We start from the raw sequence: 15,985 nt of genomic DNA on the forward strand, positions 1-15,985 counted from the left end.
GCTCTGTCTGTGTCTGCTGTCAGCGGCCATTCAGCTCTGCTACATGGCTCTGGCTGTGTCTGCTGTCAGCGGCCATTCAGCTCTGCTACATGGCTCTGTCTGTGTCTGCTGTCAGCGGCTATTCAGCTCTGCTACATGGCTCTGTCTGTGTCTGCTGTCAGCGGCCATTCAGCTCTGCTACATGGCTCTGTCTGCTGTCAGTGGCCATTCAGCTCTGCTACATGGCTCTGTCTGTGTCTGCTGTCAGCGGCCATTCAGCTCTGCTACATGGCTCTGTCTGTGTCTGCTGTCAGCGGCTATTCAGCTCTGCTACATGGCTCTGTCTGTGTCTGCTGTCAGCGGCCATTCAGCTCTGCTACATGGCTCTGTCTGCTGTCAGTGGCCATTCAGCTCTGCTACATGGCTCTGTCTGTGTCTGCTGTCAGCGGCCATTCAGCTCTGCTACATGGCTCTGTCTGTGTCTGCTGTCAGTGGCCATTCAGCTCTGCTACATGGCTCTGTCTGTGTCTGCTGTCAGCGGCTATTCAGCTCTGCTACATGGCTCTGTCTGTGTCTGCTGTCAGCGGCCATTCAGCTCTGCTACATGGCTCTGTCTGTGTCTGCTGTCAGGGGCCATTCAGCTCTGCTACATGGCTCTGTCTGTGTCTGCTGTCAGCGGCCATTCAGCTCTGCTACATGGCTGTCTGTGTCTGCTGTCAGCGGCTATTCAGCTCTGCTACATGGCTGTCTGTGTCTGCTGTCAGCGGCTATTCAGCTCAGCTACATGGCTGTCTGTGTCTGCTGTCAGTGGCCATTCAGCTCTGCTACATGGCTCTGTCTGTGTCTGCTGTCAGCGGCTATTCAGCTCAGCTACATGGCTCTTTCTGTGTCTGCTGTCAGCGGCCATTCAGCTCTGCTACATGGCTCTGTCTGTGTCTGCTGTCAGCGGCCATTCAGCTCTGCTACATGGCTGTCTGTGTCTGCTGTCAGCGGCCATTCAGCTCTGCTACATGGCTCTGTCTGTGTCTGCTGTCAGCGGCCATTCAGCTCTGCTACATGGCTCTGTCTGTGTCTGCTGTCAGCGGCTATTCAGCTCTGCTACATGGCTGTCTGTGTCTGCTGTCAGCGGCTATTCAGCTCTGCTACATGGCTCTGTCTGTGTCTGCTGTCAGCGGCCATTCAGCTCTGCTACATGGCTCTGTCTGTGTCTGCTGTCAGCGGCCATTCAGCTCTGCTACATGGCTCTGTCTGTGTCTGCTGTCAGCGGCCATTCAGCTCTGCTACATGGCTCTGTCTGTGTCTGCTGTCAGCGGCTATTCAGCTCTGCTACATGGCTCTGTCTTTGTCTGCTGTCAGCGGCCATTCAGCTCTGCTACATGGCTCTGTCTGTGTCTGCTGTCAGCGGCTATTCAGCTCTGCTACATGGCTCTGTCTGTGTCTGCTGTCAGCGGCCATTCAGCTCTGCTACATGGCTCTGTCTGTGTCTGCTGTCAGCGGCCATTCAGCTCTGCTACATCGCTCTGTCTGTGTCTGCTGTCAGTGGCCATTCAGCTCTGCTACATGGCTGTCTGTGTCTGCTGTCAGCGGCCATTCAGCTCTGCTACATGGCTCTGTCTGTGTCTGCTGTCAGTGGCCATTCAGCTCTGCTACATGGCTCTGTCTGTGTCTGCTGTCAGTGGCCATTCAGCTCTGCTACATGGCTGTCTGTGTCTGCTGTCAGCGGCCATTCAGCTCTGCTACATGGCTCTGTCTGTGTCTGCTGTCAGCGGCTATGTAGCAGAGCTGAATGGCAGATGACATAGCTGCTGAGAATAAAAACGGATCCTAAACAGATCACACACGGATCACACACTGATCACACGTGGATTGCACGCGGCCTACAATCCTGGGAAAAGTCCCAGGATCGCAGTGCAGTTGCATTGCACGGATCCACACTCGCACAGAGCTCGTGCTACTTTCTAGCAGGAGACTCGGTCCAATTTTCCAATCGCAGTGTGACTCCGGCCTTACTCCATAAGATCCTGCCTCGTGTAACGTGTCAGTATCTCATATATGTCCGGACACCGGCCGTGCACTGCAGGAAGGTATTTTGGATTATTATGGATTTAACCCTTTCTCCAGATATTCTCCGATTGTTGTTTTCTGTGTTTATATCTTATTAAAGGGGTTATCCGGCTTAATTTGCTTTTTTTTTTTATTTCCCTATTGGGCTACATTGGGGCAGGTAAGTAGATAGAGACCACTTACCTGCCCTGCTGTCAGCCCCTCTCCCCCGGCTCAGAGCGGTCATGTGACTGCTCCTGCCGCGATTTTGCTGCTTCTGGTCATTTCATGTCAACATGTGGAACAGCATGTCGCCTCCCTGCTGGGCTGTACAGTGCGATGAGCCCCGCCCCCCTTCCCTGCACCCTCCCACACATTCCCCCGCACCTCCAGTAACCTCCCCCTGCACTGCTGTGGGGTCCGTCACCTGGGGGAGGGGCCTGGCGGCGGCTGCCGTGGTGTTAGCGCCAGCACCAGGCCCCTGCCCAGGATCACACATTCAAATGTACCGGCATCACAGATCACCGATCACAGATCACCGATCACAGATCACCGATGCAGGTACATTTGAAAGCGCTGATGAGAGGGAGCGCAGCTTCTCATCACTGCCCCGCTGTCTGTGCTCTCTTCAGCACAGCGGTGACGTCACTACTGTGCTGATATGTCCAGAGCACAGACAGCGCGCGAACGTGCAGGAGCGGCGGGGACCGAGGAAGGGTGAGTATGTACTGCCTATGGGATGGGGTAGGGTGGGTATGTATGTGTGTGTGTATGTGGTGCACAGCCCGATGTGTGTGTGTATGTATGTGTGTGTGTATGCGGTGCACAGCCTGGTGTATGTGTGTGTGTGTGCGTGTGTGCGGTGCGGTGCACAGCCTGATGGATGTGTATGTGTGTGTGTGCGGTGCACAGCCTGATGTGTGTGTGTGCGGTGCACAGCCTGATGTGTGTGTGTGCGGTGCACAGCCTGATGTGGTGTGGGGTGCAGAGCCCGATGTGGTGTGGGGTGCAGAGCCCGATGTGGTGTGCGGTGCAGAGCCCGATGTGGTGTGGGGTGCAGAGCCCGATGTGGTGTGCGGTGCAGAGCCCGATGTGGTGTGGGGTGCAGAGCCCGATGTGGTGTGGGGTGCACAGCCTGATGTGGTGTGGGGTGCAGAGCCCGATGTGGTGTGGGGTGCAGAGCCCGATGTGGTGTGGGGTGCAGAGCCCGATGTGGTGTGGGGTGCAGAGCCCGATGTGGTGTGGGGTGCAGAGCCCGATGTGGTGTGGGGTGCACAGCCTGATGTGGTGTGGGGTGCAGAGCCCGATGTGGTGTGGGGTGCAGAGCCCGATGTGGTGTGGGGTGCAGAGCCCGATGTGGTGTGGGGTGCAGAGCCCGATGTGGTGTGGGGTGCAGAGCCTGATGTGGTGTGCGGTGCAGAGCCCGATGTGGTGTGGGGTGCAGAGCCCGATGTGGTGTGCGGTGCAGAGCCCGATGTGGTGTGCGGTGCAGAGCCTGATGTGGGGCTGTTATTTGCAATGCTGTAGTGATACCAGGTCAGGTGCTGTGGCAGAATATACTGACAGGGAATGTGTGTGCAGGGGGCGGGCAGAGGGTGCGGCTGAACACTGAGGTGGGGCTGGACACTGAGGGCTGGCAGGGGGGCGAGGCTGGACACTGGGGCGGGCGGTGCCAGCTGTGACTGGGAGGTTCTGCACAGGAAATTGTCATGTTTGCTGGAGCTGAATGTAAACAAGAAGCTGCAGAGAATAAAGGGTGAATTCAAGAGGAACAAAAGTTAGAAAACAAAAAATAACAATGTAGGGGTGATTAATATGACAATACAGCACAGATTAGCTTAAACTCAAAAATATTTGTTATGTCAGACAACCCCTTTAATGACTTGTGCTGGCTGCGAGCCGGGATGTGACCGGCAGGGACTGTCCTGATATGTGACTCCGAACCCTGCATGTCATGTTATGTGTTTACTGCTACATATTATCATATGATTACACTCGGGTGTTTTCTATTATGGTTTTGCTTTGTCTCATTTTCTTAGTAACTGCAAAATAAACATCACAAAATAGCTGCTCCTGTGGTTAATGAAACCAGAACCCAAAGAACTACATTTGTAAGATGTCTATTGATTGTACACAAGTAAACAATGGCTTCACCAGCAGAATAGTGAGTGCAGCTCTGGAGTATAATACAGGAGGTAACTCAGGATCAGTAATGTAATGTATGTGCACAGTGACTGCACCAGCAGAATAGTGAGTGCAGCTCTGGAGTATAATACAGGAGGTAACTCAGGATCAGTAATGTAATGTATGTACACAGTGACTGCACCAGCAGAAAAGTGAGTGCAGCTCTGGAGTATAATACAGGAGGTAACTCAGTATCAGTAATGTAATGTATGTACACAGTGACTGCACCAGCAGAATAGTGAGTGCAGCTCTGGAGTATAATACAGGAGGTAACTCAGGATCAGTAATGTATGTACACAGTGACTGCACCAGCAGAATAGTGAGTGCAGCTCTGGAGTTTAATACAGGAGGTAACTCAGGATCAGTAATGTATGTACACAGTGACTGCACCAGCAGAATAGTGAGTGCAGCTCTGGAGTATAATACAGGAGGTAACTCAGGGTCAGTAATGTAATGTATGTACACAGTGACTGCACCAGCAGAATAGTGAGTGCCGCTCTGGAGTATAATACAGGAGGTAACTCAGGATCAGTAATGTATGTACACAGTGACTGCACCAGCAGAATAGTGAGTGCAGCTCTGGAGTATAATACAGGAGGTAACTCAGGATCAGTAATGTAATGTATGTACACAGTGACTGCACCAGCAGAATAGTGAGTGCAGCTCTGGAGTATAATACAGGAGGTAACTCAGGATCAGTAATGTATGTACACAGTGACTGCAGCGGCGCCTCCGTGCCATCCCATGTGATGCTTATAATCATGGCGTTATATTGTCACCCAGCTTTTCCAGAAACAGAAACGACTTAATTAAATAATAAATCTCCAGTCATTTATTATTTTCTTTACCTTGAACATTTCCAATTAATATTATATTGGATGGGATTGCCGGAGCAGAATGTGACGATGTTTCCTCTGCACAATGTTTCCTCTGCACAATGTTTCCTCTGCACAATGTTTTCTGCACAATGTTTTCTGCACAATGTTTCCTCTGCACAATGTTTTCTGCACAATGCTTCCTCTGCACAATGTTTCCTCTGCACAATGTTTTCTGCACAATGTTTCCTCTGCACAATGTTTCCTCTGCACAATGTTTTCTGCACAATGTTTTCTGCACAATGTTTCCTCTGCACAATGCTTCCTCTGCACAATGTTTCCTCTGCACAATGTTTTCTGCACAATGTTTCCTCTGCACAATGTTTTCTGCACAATGCTTCCTCTGCACAATGTTTTCTGTGCAATGTTTTCTGATCAATGTTTCCTCTGCACAATGTTTTCTGCACAATGTTTTCTGCACAATGTTTTCTGCACAATGTTTCCTCTGCACAATGTTTCCTCTGCACAATGTTTCCTCTGCACAATGTTTTCTGCACAATGTTTTCTGCACAATGTTTTCTGCACAATGTTTTCTGCACAATGTTTCCTCTGCACAATGTTTCCTCTGCACAATGTTTCCTCTGCACAATGTTTTCTGCACAATGTTTCCTCTGCACAATGTTTCCTCTGCACAATGTTTCCTCTGCACAATGTTTTCTGCACAATGTTTCCTCTGCACAATGTTTCCTCTGCACAATGTTTCCTCTGCACAATGTTTCCTCTGCACAATGTTTCCTCTGCACAATGTTTTCTGTGCAATGTTTTCTGCGCAATGTTTCCTCTGCACAATGTTTCCTCTGCACAATGTTTCCTCTGCACAATGTTTCCTCTGCACAATGTTTTCTGTGCAATGTTTTCTGCACAATGTTTCCTCTGCACAATGTTTCCTCTGCACAATGTTTCCTCTGCACAATGTTTCCTCTGCACAATGTTTCCTCTGCACAATGTTTCCTCTGCACAATGTTTTCTGTGCAATGTTTTCTGCACAATGTTTCCTCTGCACAATGTTTCCTCTGCACAATGTTTTCTGCACAATGTTTCCTCTGCACAATGTTTTCTGCACAATGTTTCCTCTGCACAATGTTTCCTCTGCACAATGTTTCCTCTGCACAATGTTTTCTGTGCAATGTTTTCTGCACAATGTTTCCTCTGCACAATGTTTCCTCTGCACAATGTTTTCTGCACAATGTTTCCTCTGCACAATGTTTCCTCTGCACAATGTTTCCTCTGCACAATGTTTTCTGCGCAATGTTTTCTGCGCAATGTTTCCTCTGCACAATGTTCTCTGCGCAATGTTCTCTGCGCAATGTTTTCTGCACAATGTTCTCTGCGCAATGTTTTCTCCACAATATTTTCTGCTCTATGTTTGCAGCCTTTTCGTTTCATTGTATCATTGGAGAATTGCAGAAGTTTCTGGAGCCGCCGGTTATAAAGATGTATCTATGAACGCACTTGTCTCTATGTGAAGACTCCTTGTGTCCATCGTAATGTCCATTGTCGCCCCTTATTGTTTATTTTCTGGGCTTTTCCTCATGTCATAGTTTCTGCCTCTTGGTCCCCTGGGAATGACAGGCATATATTAAATGAGTGGATGGGGGGAGGGCGGTGGGAAGGGGGCTGAGGACTGCTCCAATTATACCCCTTGTCAACTTGAATCTTCTCTGGGCACAGTCTCAGCCATGGACATTAACCCCTTTTGTCCTGGGAGACTTGAAAGTTGATATAAATCACGCATTCCTGCGATCTATTGACAAGAGAGCGCCGCGCCCGCGGATAAACAACTTTATCGCCATTTGACCAATATCTGCAGTAAAAAGGTTATGTTTAAATTTGGACCATTTTGTAAATATATTTAATGGTAAATATCTTACATCAGAGTTTCCCAAACTCCAGTCCTCACGGCCCCCAACAAGTCGTGTTTTCAGGATTTCCTTACTATTGAACAGGTGATGGAATCATTATCAAGGCATCACCTGTGCTATATTAAGGAAATCCAGAAAACATGACCTGTTGGGGGTCGTGAGGCCTGGAGTTTGGGAATCACTGTCTTACATTCTTTGTAAGAGATGATCACTAATGGCTGCATCTCAATTTCAATGATATCTGTGTCCTCCGGGTGCAGGCACAGCTGTATACAATTGTGGAGGAGCCGTCAGCTCCCTGCTCCACCATTCAGCCTGAGTCTCGGCACAGCAGGCACGATTACATCACTACATACTTTGGGGACATCATACTCTATGGGGGTCATAGAAAGGCGGTATCATAGTTGGTGAAAACACTCAGTGGTATCAGTGGAGACACTACTTTTCTGTGCGTGCCACAGTACATGTCCCTCTCCATGGTACAGTAAGTGTTCCCACAGACCAGCTAGTGGCACCATACGACCACCGATCAGTAAACGTTCATCCACTCGCAGTCGCTTTAATGCACAGATCAAAGTAAACCTGATAATAGGGTAAAGTAATCGTGAAGCAATTAACAACCATCATTCACAATATCCTTGCAGACTTAATGCCCTTTAAGAATCAAACCCTGTACACACAGCATTTTTTAACAAGTCTCCTATTATAAGTCCAGAGACATTGGCTTTATACAGGTAGCACCATCAACATCTTAGCTGCAGGCTCAGTGTCACGGGCGTCAGACAGTCCTGTGGTGTCCGGCTGTAGAAGGCCGCAGCGTTTGGCTGACCTGACCTTCTATTCTTCCTGCTGTGGTGAAAATGGTATCCTATGTATATTCTCTGCTTAGGCTTAATCCTTTTCCTTTTAGGACCCTGTGGATATCCTCACATTTCAGCTGTTAATGTTCATCACTTCCCCTTGTGTCCTTGAAAGGGAACTTGTCAGCAGATTTGGGGCCTATAAGCTGCGGCCACCAACACCGGGCTATTATATACAGGATTCCAGAATACTGTATATAAGAGTCCAGGCTGCTGTGTAGAACGTACAAATCACTTTATAATACTCACCTAAACGGTCGGGGCAGTGCAGACAGGTCGGATGGGCGTCTTTGTTCTCCGGTGCTGGCGCCTCTTTCAGCCATCTTTGTTGTTCTTTTTCTGAGGCCTGTGTGCATGACGCATCCGACGTCATCCACACTCGCCGGCACTGAGGTCCTGCGCAGACGCATGTTAGAATGCTGTATATAAGAGCTCACTGGTGGTGGCCGCAGCTTATAGGCCCTAAATCTGGTGACAGGTTCCCTTTAAATACCCACATTTCCCCTTGGTGTTTGCTGGTGATAGTTATATTCCTATACAGGCCTGTGATGCGAGCAGCCGCCTCGTGTTCATCTGAAGAAACGTTGTTGTTGCTGTTCCTCTCTGAATCTTCATGAAGATAAGTTATTCGCTCTCGTGCCCCTGTTTGTGCTCCCTGTGTCCTCTTTAGAGCTTAGTGGGGTTGACTAGCGCTCATCCCATCTGTTCCTTACCTAGGGCCCAGTTCAGGGTCAGGTTTCCTGCTCGGTGCATAGATGTGGAACCTATCTAGGGTGGTCAGGGGAGTCAGGGGCCAGCGGAAGGTTGGATCACGGGTCACCATCTCCCCTTTCCCTAGACACAGGGTTTCCCTCTTCCCTTCCCTCCCTTTACCTAGCGTAACACTCGGACTGGCCCACCAGGAAATCGGGGACCCTCGGTGGTCCCCACTGCACTGACCAGGGATGGAAGGCTCCTACCCCAGCACAGCTATGTAGTGATGAGCTCATCTGCATCCATAGCACAGACCCTCCTTCTGCTGCTGCACTGGCGCGAGGTGAAGTCACCTGTGCGGGATAAATGCCCATTACAGTAACACGTCTGCACAGGTGTCAGTCTGACGCCAGCACTTCATGACAGCGCAGCTGAAGACGGAGGCAGTGCGCCGCTATGTATGCAGGATGCAGAGCGGAAAATATTGTGCTAGATGACACCGCGCCTGGAGAGGAGCCAAACTGACCTGCTCCACTGCGCCCATCCCCACACCCCTGACACGATGAGACTGACTCCACACTCCACACCCTCACTGCACACTGCACACCCTCACTTAACACTGCACACCCTCACTGCACACTGCACACCCTCACTCCACACTCTGCACACCCTCACTCCACACTGCACACCCTGACTCCACACTGCACACCCTCACTGCACACTGCACACCCTCACTCCACACACTGCACACCCTCACTCCACACTGCACACCCTCACTCCACACTCTGCACACCCTCACTCCACACACTGCACACCCTCACTCCACACTGCACACCCTCACTCCACACTGCACACCCTCACTGCACACTGCACACCCTCACTCCACACTCTGCACACCCTCACTCCACACACTGCACACCCTCACTCCACACTCTGCACACCCTCACTCCACACACTGCACACCCTCACTCCACACTGCACACCCTCACTCCACACACTGCACACCCTCACTCCACACTCTGCACACCCTCACTCCAGACACTGCACACCCTCACTGCACACTGCACACCCTCACTCCACACTCTGCACGCCCTCACTCCACACTCTGCACGCCCTCACTCCAGACACTGCACACCCTCACTCCACACACTGCACACTCTCACTCCAGACACTGCACGCCCTCACTCCACACTCTGCACACCCTCACTCCACACACTGCACGCCCTCACTCCAGACACTGCACGCCCTCACTCCACACTCTGCACACCCTCACTCCAGACACTCCACACACTCCACACACTGCACACCCTCACTCCACACTCTGCACGCCCTCACTCCACACTCTGCACACCCTCACTCCACACTCTGCACGCCCTCACTCCACACTCTGCACGCCCTCACTCCACACTCTGCACGCCCTCACTCCAGACACTGCACACCCTCACTCCAGACACTCCACACACTGCACACCCTCACTCCACACACTGCACACCCTCACTCCACACTCTGCACACCCTCACTCCAGACACTCCACACACTCCACACACTGCACACCCTCACTCCACACTCTGCACACCCTCACTCCAGACACCCTCACTCCACACACTGCACACCCTCACTCCAGACACTGCACACCCTCACTCCAGACACTGCACACCCTCACTGCACACCCTCACTCCACACTCTGCACGCCCTCACTCCACACTCTGCACGCCCTCACTCCACACTCTGCACGCCTTCACTCCAGACACTGCACACCCTCACTCCACACACTGCACGCCCTCACTCCAGACACTGCACGCCCTCACTCCACACTCTGCACACCCTCACTCCAGACACTCCACACACTGCACACCCTCACTCCACACACTGCACACCCTCACTCCACACTCTGCACACCCTCACTCCACACTCTGCACACCCTCACTCCAGACACTCCACACACTCCACACACTGCACACCCTCACTCCACACACTGCACACCCTCACTCCAGACACCCTCACTCCACACACTGCACACCCTCACTCCAGACACTGCACACCCTCACTCCAGACACTGCACACCCTCACTCCACACTCTGCACGCCCTCACTCCACACTCTGCACGCCCTCACTCCAGACACTGCAACCCTCACTCCACACACTGCACGCCCTCACTCCACACTCTGCACACCCTCACTCCAGACACTCCACACACTGCACACCCTCACTCCACACACTGCACACCCTCACTCTACACACTGCACACCCTCACTCCACACTCTGCACACCCTCACTCCACACTCTGCACACCCTCACTCCAGACACTCCACACACTCCACACACTGCACACCCTCACTCCACACTCTGCACACCCTCACTCCACACACTGCACACCCTCACTCCAGACACCCTCACTCCACACACTGCACACCCTCACTCCAGACACTGCACACCCTCACTCCACACTCTGCACGCCCTCACTCCACACTCTGCACGCCCACACTCTGCACGCCCTCACTCCACACTCTGCACACCCTCACTCCACCACTCCACACACTTCACACCCTCACTCCACACACTTCACACCCTCACTCCACACACTGCACACCCTCACTCCACACTCTGCACACCCTCACTCCAGACACTCCACACACTCCACACACTGCACACCCTCACTCCACACTCTGCACACCCTCACTCCACACACTGCACACCCTCACTCCAGACACCCTCACTCCAGACACTGCACACCCTCACTCCAGACACTGCACACCCTCACTCCACACTCTGCACGCCCTCACTCCACACTCTGCACTCCACACACTGCACGCCCTCACTCCACACTCTGCACACCCTCACTCCACCACTCCACACACTGCACACCCTCACTCCACACACTTCACACCCTCACTCCACACACTGCACACCCACACTCCACACTCTGAACACCCTCACTCCACACTCTGCACACCCTCACTCCAGACACTCCACACACTGCACACCCTCACTTCACACACTGCACACCCTCACTCCACACACCCTCACTCCACACACTGCACACCCTCACTCCACACACTGCACACCCTCACTCCAGACACTCCACACACTGCACACCCTCACTCCAGACACTCCACACACTGCACGCCCTCACTCCAGACACTCCACACACTGCACACCCTCACTTCACACACTGCACACCCTCACTCCACACACCCTCACTCCACACACTGCACACCCTCACTCCACACACTGCACACCCTCACTCCACACACTGCACACCCTCACTCCACACACTGCACACCCTCACTCCAGACACTCCACACACTGCACACCCTCACTCCACACACTGCACACCCTCACTCCAGACACTCCACACACTGCACACCCTCACTCCAGACACTCCACACACTGCACACCCTCACTCCAGACACTCCACACACTGCACACCCTCACTCCACACACCCTCACTCCACACACTGCACACCCTCACTCCACACACTGCACACCCTCACTCCAGACACTCCACACACTGCACACCCTCACTCCACACACTGCACACCCTCACTCCAGACACTCCACACACTGCACACCCTCACTCCACACACTGCACACACTGCACACCCTCACTCCACACACTGCACACCCTCACTCCACACACTGCACACCCTCATAACTCTCTGAGGAGGAGCAGTTTTATTTTTAAGCGCTATCTTCCTTCTGTCCCCTCCATCTGTCCCCTCCAGGCCTTCTGTCCTTAACAGACCCCTGTGTGTCCTCCAGACTCCTCTGTCCCCTATAATTAGATGCCCCCCCCTGACCTGTCACACTTTGGATGTATAACATTCTGTACTGGAAATAATGGGTTTGTCTGACTTTAGTGGTATTTGGAGCTCTTGGTTTGGATCTTGCAGGGTAGGACTGGACCAATCCAAAATTCCGGTATTACTAACGTGTCTAGAAAGACACAATGATGCATAAATAATAGTTTCTCTTCATCTCTATGTAGAGTCTACTTTCTGGATGACTCCGGGTTTCCATATACAGTATATATATATATCTCGGATGGCCCCTGACACCGGACACATTACCCTCTGTTCCTGGGCATGGCTGTGATCAGTGGGAAGAATGAGGCCGTGATACATTGGGGCAGCTCCTTCTCCAGCTGGGACGTCCTCCATGTCACAAGTCTCCAGGATATGGGGGTCTCTTAATTCTCGTTCCCAGAGCGCCACATGATTAACATCTCCCTCTATAGAAAGTGATTACATGCATTGATTTTCCTATTATTTCCTGCGCTCCTCATTGTGTGTAACGTGTCCGCGGTCAATATTTCCAACATTTGTTAGTGTTTTTTTCCCAGGGGAAGGAATGCATTGGTAATCGGCGATAACACAGCTTTCTTGTAAGGATGCTAATTGACGTTTATCTCGAGAGAACAGAAAAACCCGAGCAGTGAGGAGTGAAAGCCGCAAACATGCGTGTAAATTCTGTGCGTGAACCCGAAAAAGAGACGGTTCCTGAGCTCAAAGCGAAGCCTCATGTGGAACCAAATCCCACAAGTATCCGCTGCCGGCATGTAATGGGGCTAATCAGACATTACCGACGTCTCCTCCGGGACCTCTCCTGGCTCTTCCCAGAGGAGACGTGTGGGGGGCTCTGGGGGGATTGTTCCTTTCCTTCCCTAATTTTCCCCTTCATCCTGACTTTTCACCATATGGGAAGTTGGGGAATCGCGAGGATTCGCTCAGGTCGTCCCCAGGACACAAAGTGAATTCTTATAGTTCCGGGGAAAAAAAAATACAAAACAAAAAGAACAAAAAAAAAGTTCCCCTCTATTATGGGATGTGGACGGAGCAATGTCAGGGGCCGCGTCTCCGGCTCCATCTACAATGATGAGAAAAGCAGAAGAAAATGTTTTATATCTTTTTTTTATTTTTTGTCAATTCCTGGTTTGTTTGTATTTTTCTTTTTTTTACATTTTCTTTAATGATTTAGGTCTGGAAAGATTATTTATCAACCACGAATATAAAGCAGCTTTTCTATGCTTTCTATCCTGGGCTGATATTGTGGTGCACAGCGGTTTCTATATGGTTAATTATAATCTCATCAGACACCTTTTTTTTTTTTTAAGAGGAAAAAATGTTGTGAAAGTTTCATAGAAAATATTCTGCAAGAAATCGGAGCAGATTCAGCTGAGAGAAACCCCGGGACTTCACCGAAGGCCGAGAGCGCTGCAAACTGCAGCAAAGTTTATCTGGATTATCATTTTATTATGTATCCAATATTTTATCAACTATTATTATTAGCAATCAAATATTTCTAGGAATATAAATAAAATCAATTATCATTTACCTGTCATTTCAGGTGACTGAGGAATAACACTATTTGCTATATATCTTATATCCTACAGTTATATAACCATATACAGGAGTACTGAGCGGTGCGGCTGTGCACCCAGCACTGGGGTAAGATACATACTAACCATATACAGGAGTACTGAGCGGTGTGGCTGTGCACCCAGCACTGGGGTAAGATACATACTAACCATATACAAGAGTACTGAGCGGTGCGGCTGTGCACCCAGCAATGGGGTAAGATACATACTAACCAGATACAGGAGTACTGAGCGGTGTGGCTGTGCACCCAGCACTGGGATAAGATACATACTAACCATATACAGGAGTACTGAGCGGTGTGGCTGTGCACCCAGCACTGGGGTAAGATACATACTAACCATATACAGGAGTACTGAGCGGTGCGGCTGTGCACCCAGCACTGGGGTAAGATACATACTAACCATATACAAGAGTATTGAGCGGTGCGGCTGTGCACCCAGCACTGGGGTAAGATACATACTAACCAGATACAGGAGTACTGAGCGGTGTGGCTGTGCACCCAGCACTGGGGTAAGATACATACTAACCATATACAGGAGTACTGAGCGGTGTGGCTGTGCACCCAGCACTGGGGTAAGATACATACTAACCATATACAAGAGTACTGAGCGGTGCGGCTGTGCACCCAGCAATGGGGTAAGATACATACTAACCAGATACAGGAGTACTGAGCGGTGTGGCTGTGCACCCAGCACTGGGGTAAGATACATACTATCCATGTACAGGAGTACTGAGCGGTGTGGCTGTGCACCCAGCACTGGGGTAAGATACATACTAACCATATACAGGAGTACTGAGCGGTGCGGCTGTGCACCCAGCACTGGGGTAAGATACATACTAACCATATACAAGAGTATTGAGCGGTGCGGCTGTGCACCCAGCACTGGGGTAAGATACATACTAACCAGATACAGGAGTACTGAGCGGTGTGGCTGTGCACCCAGCACTGGGGTAAGATACATACTAACCATATACAGGAGTACTGAGCGGTGTGGCTGTGCACCCAGCACTGGGGTAAGATACATACTAACCATATACAGGAGTACTGAGCAGTGCGGCTGTGCACCCAGCACTGGGGTAAGATACATACTAACCATATACAGGAGTACTGAGCGGTGTGGCTGTGCACCCAGCACTGGGGTAAGATACATACTATCCATGTACAGGAGTACTGAGCGGTGTGGCTGTGCACCCAGCACTGGGGTAAGATACATACTATCCATATACAGGAGTACTGAGCGGTGTGGCTGTACACCCAGCACTGGGGTAAGATACATACTAATCATATACAGGAGTACTGAGTGGTGTGGCTGTGCACCCAGCACTGGGGTAAGATACATACTATCCATATACAGAAGTACTGAGCGGTGTGGCTGTGCACCCAGCACTGGGGTAAGATACATACTAACCATATACAGGAGTACTGAGCGGTGTGGCTGTGCACCCAGCACTGGAGTAAGATACATACTAACCATATACAGGAGTACTGAGCGGTGTGGCTGTGCACCCAGCACTGGGGTAAGATACATACTATCCATGTACAGGAGTACTGAGCGGTGTGGCTGTGCACCCAGCACTGGGGTAAGATACATACTATCCATATACAGGAGTACTGAGCGGTGTGGCTGTGCACCCAGCACTGGGGTAAGATACATACTAATCATATACAGGAGTACTGAGTGGTGTGGCTGTGCACCCAGCACTGGGGTAAGATACATACTATCCATATACAGAAGTACTGAGCGGTGTGGCTGTGCACCCAGCACTGGGGTAAGATACATACTAACCATATACAGGAGTACTGAGCGGTGTGGCTGTGCACCCAGCACTGGAGTAAGATACATACTAACCATATACAGGAGTACTGAGCGGTGTGGCTGTGCACCCAGCACTGGGGTAAGATACATACTAACCATATACAGGAGTACTGAGCGGTGTGGCTGTGCACCCAGCACTGGGGTAAGATACATACTAACCATATACAGGAGTACTGAGCGGTGTGGCTGTGCACCCAGCACTGGGGTAAGATACATACTAACCATATACAGGAGTACTGAGCGGTGTGGCTGTGCACCCAGCACTGGGGTAAGATACATACTAACCATATACAG

The sequence above is a fragment of the Anomaloglossus baeobatrachus genome, chromosome 7, assembly GCF_048569485.1.
Source record: "Anomaloglossus baeobatrachus isolate aAnoBae1 chromosome 7, aAnoBae1.hap1, whole genome shotgun sequence".
NCBI classification, from domain to species: Eukaryota; Metazoa; Chordata; class Amphibia; order Anura; family Aromobatidae; genus Anomaloglossus; species Anomaloglossus baeobatrachus.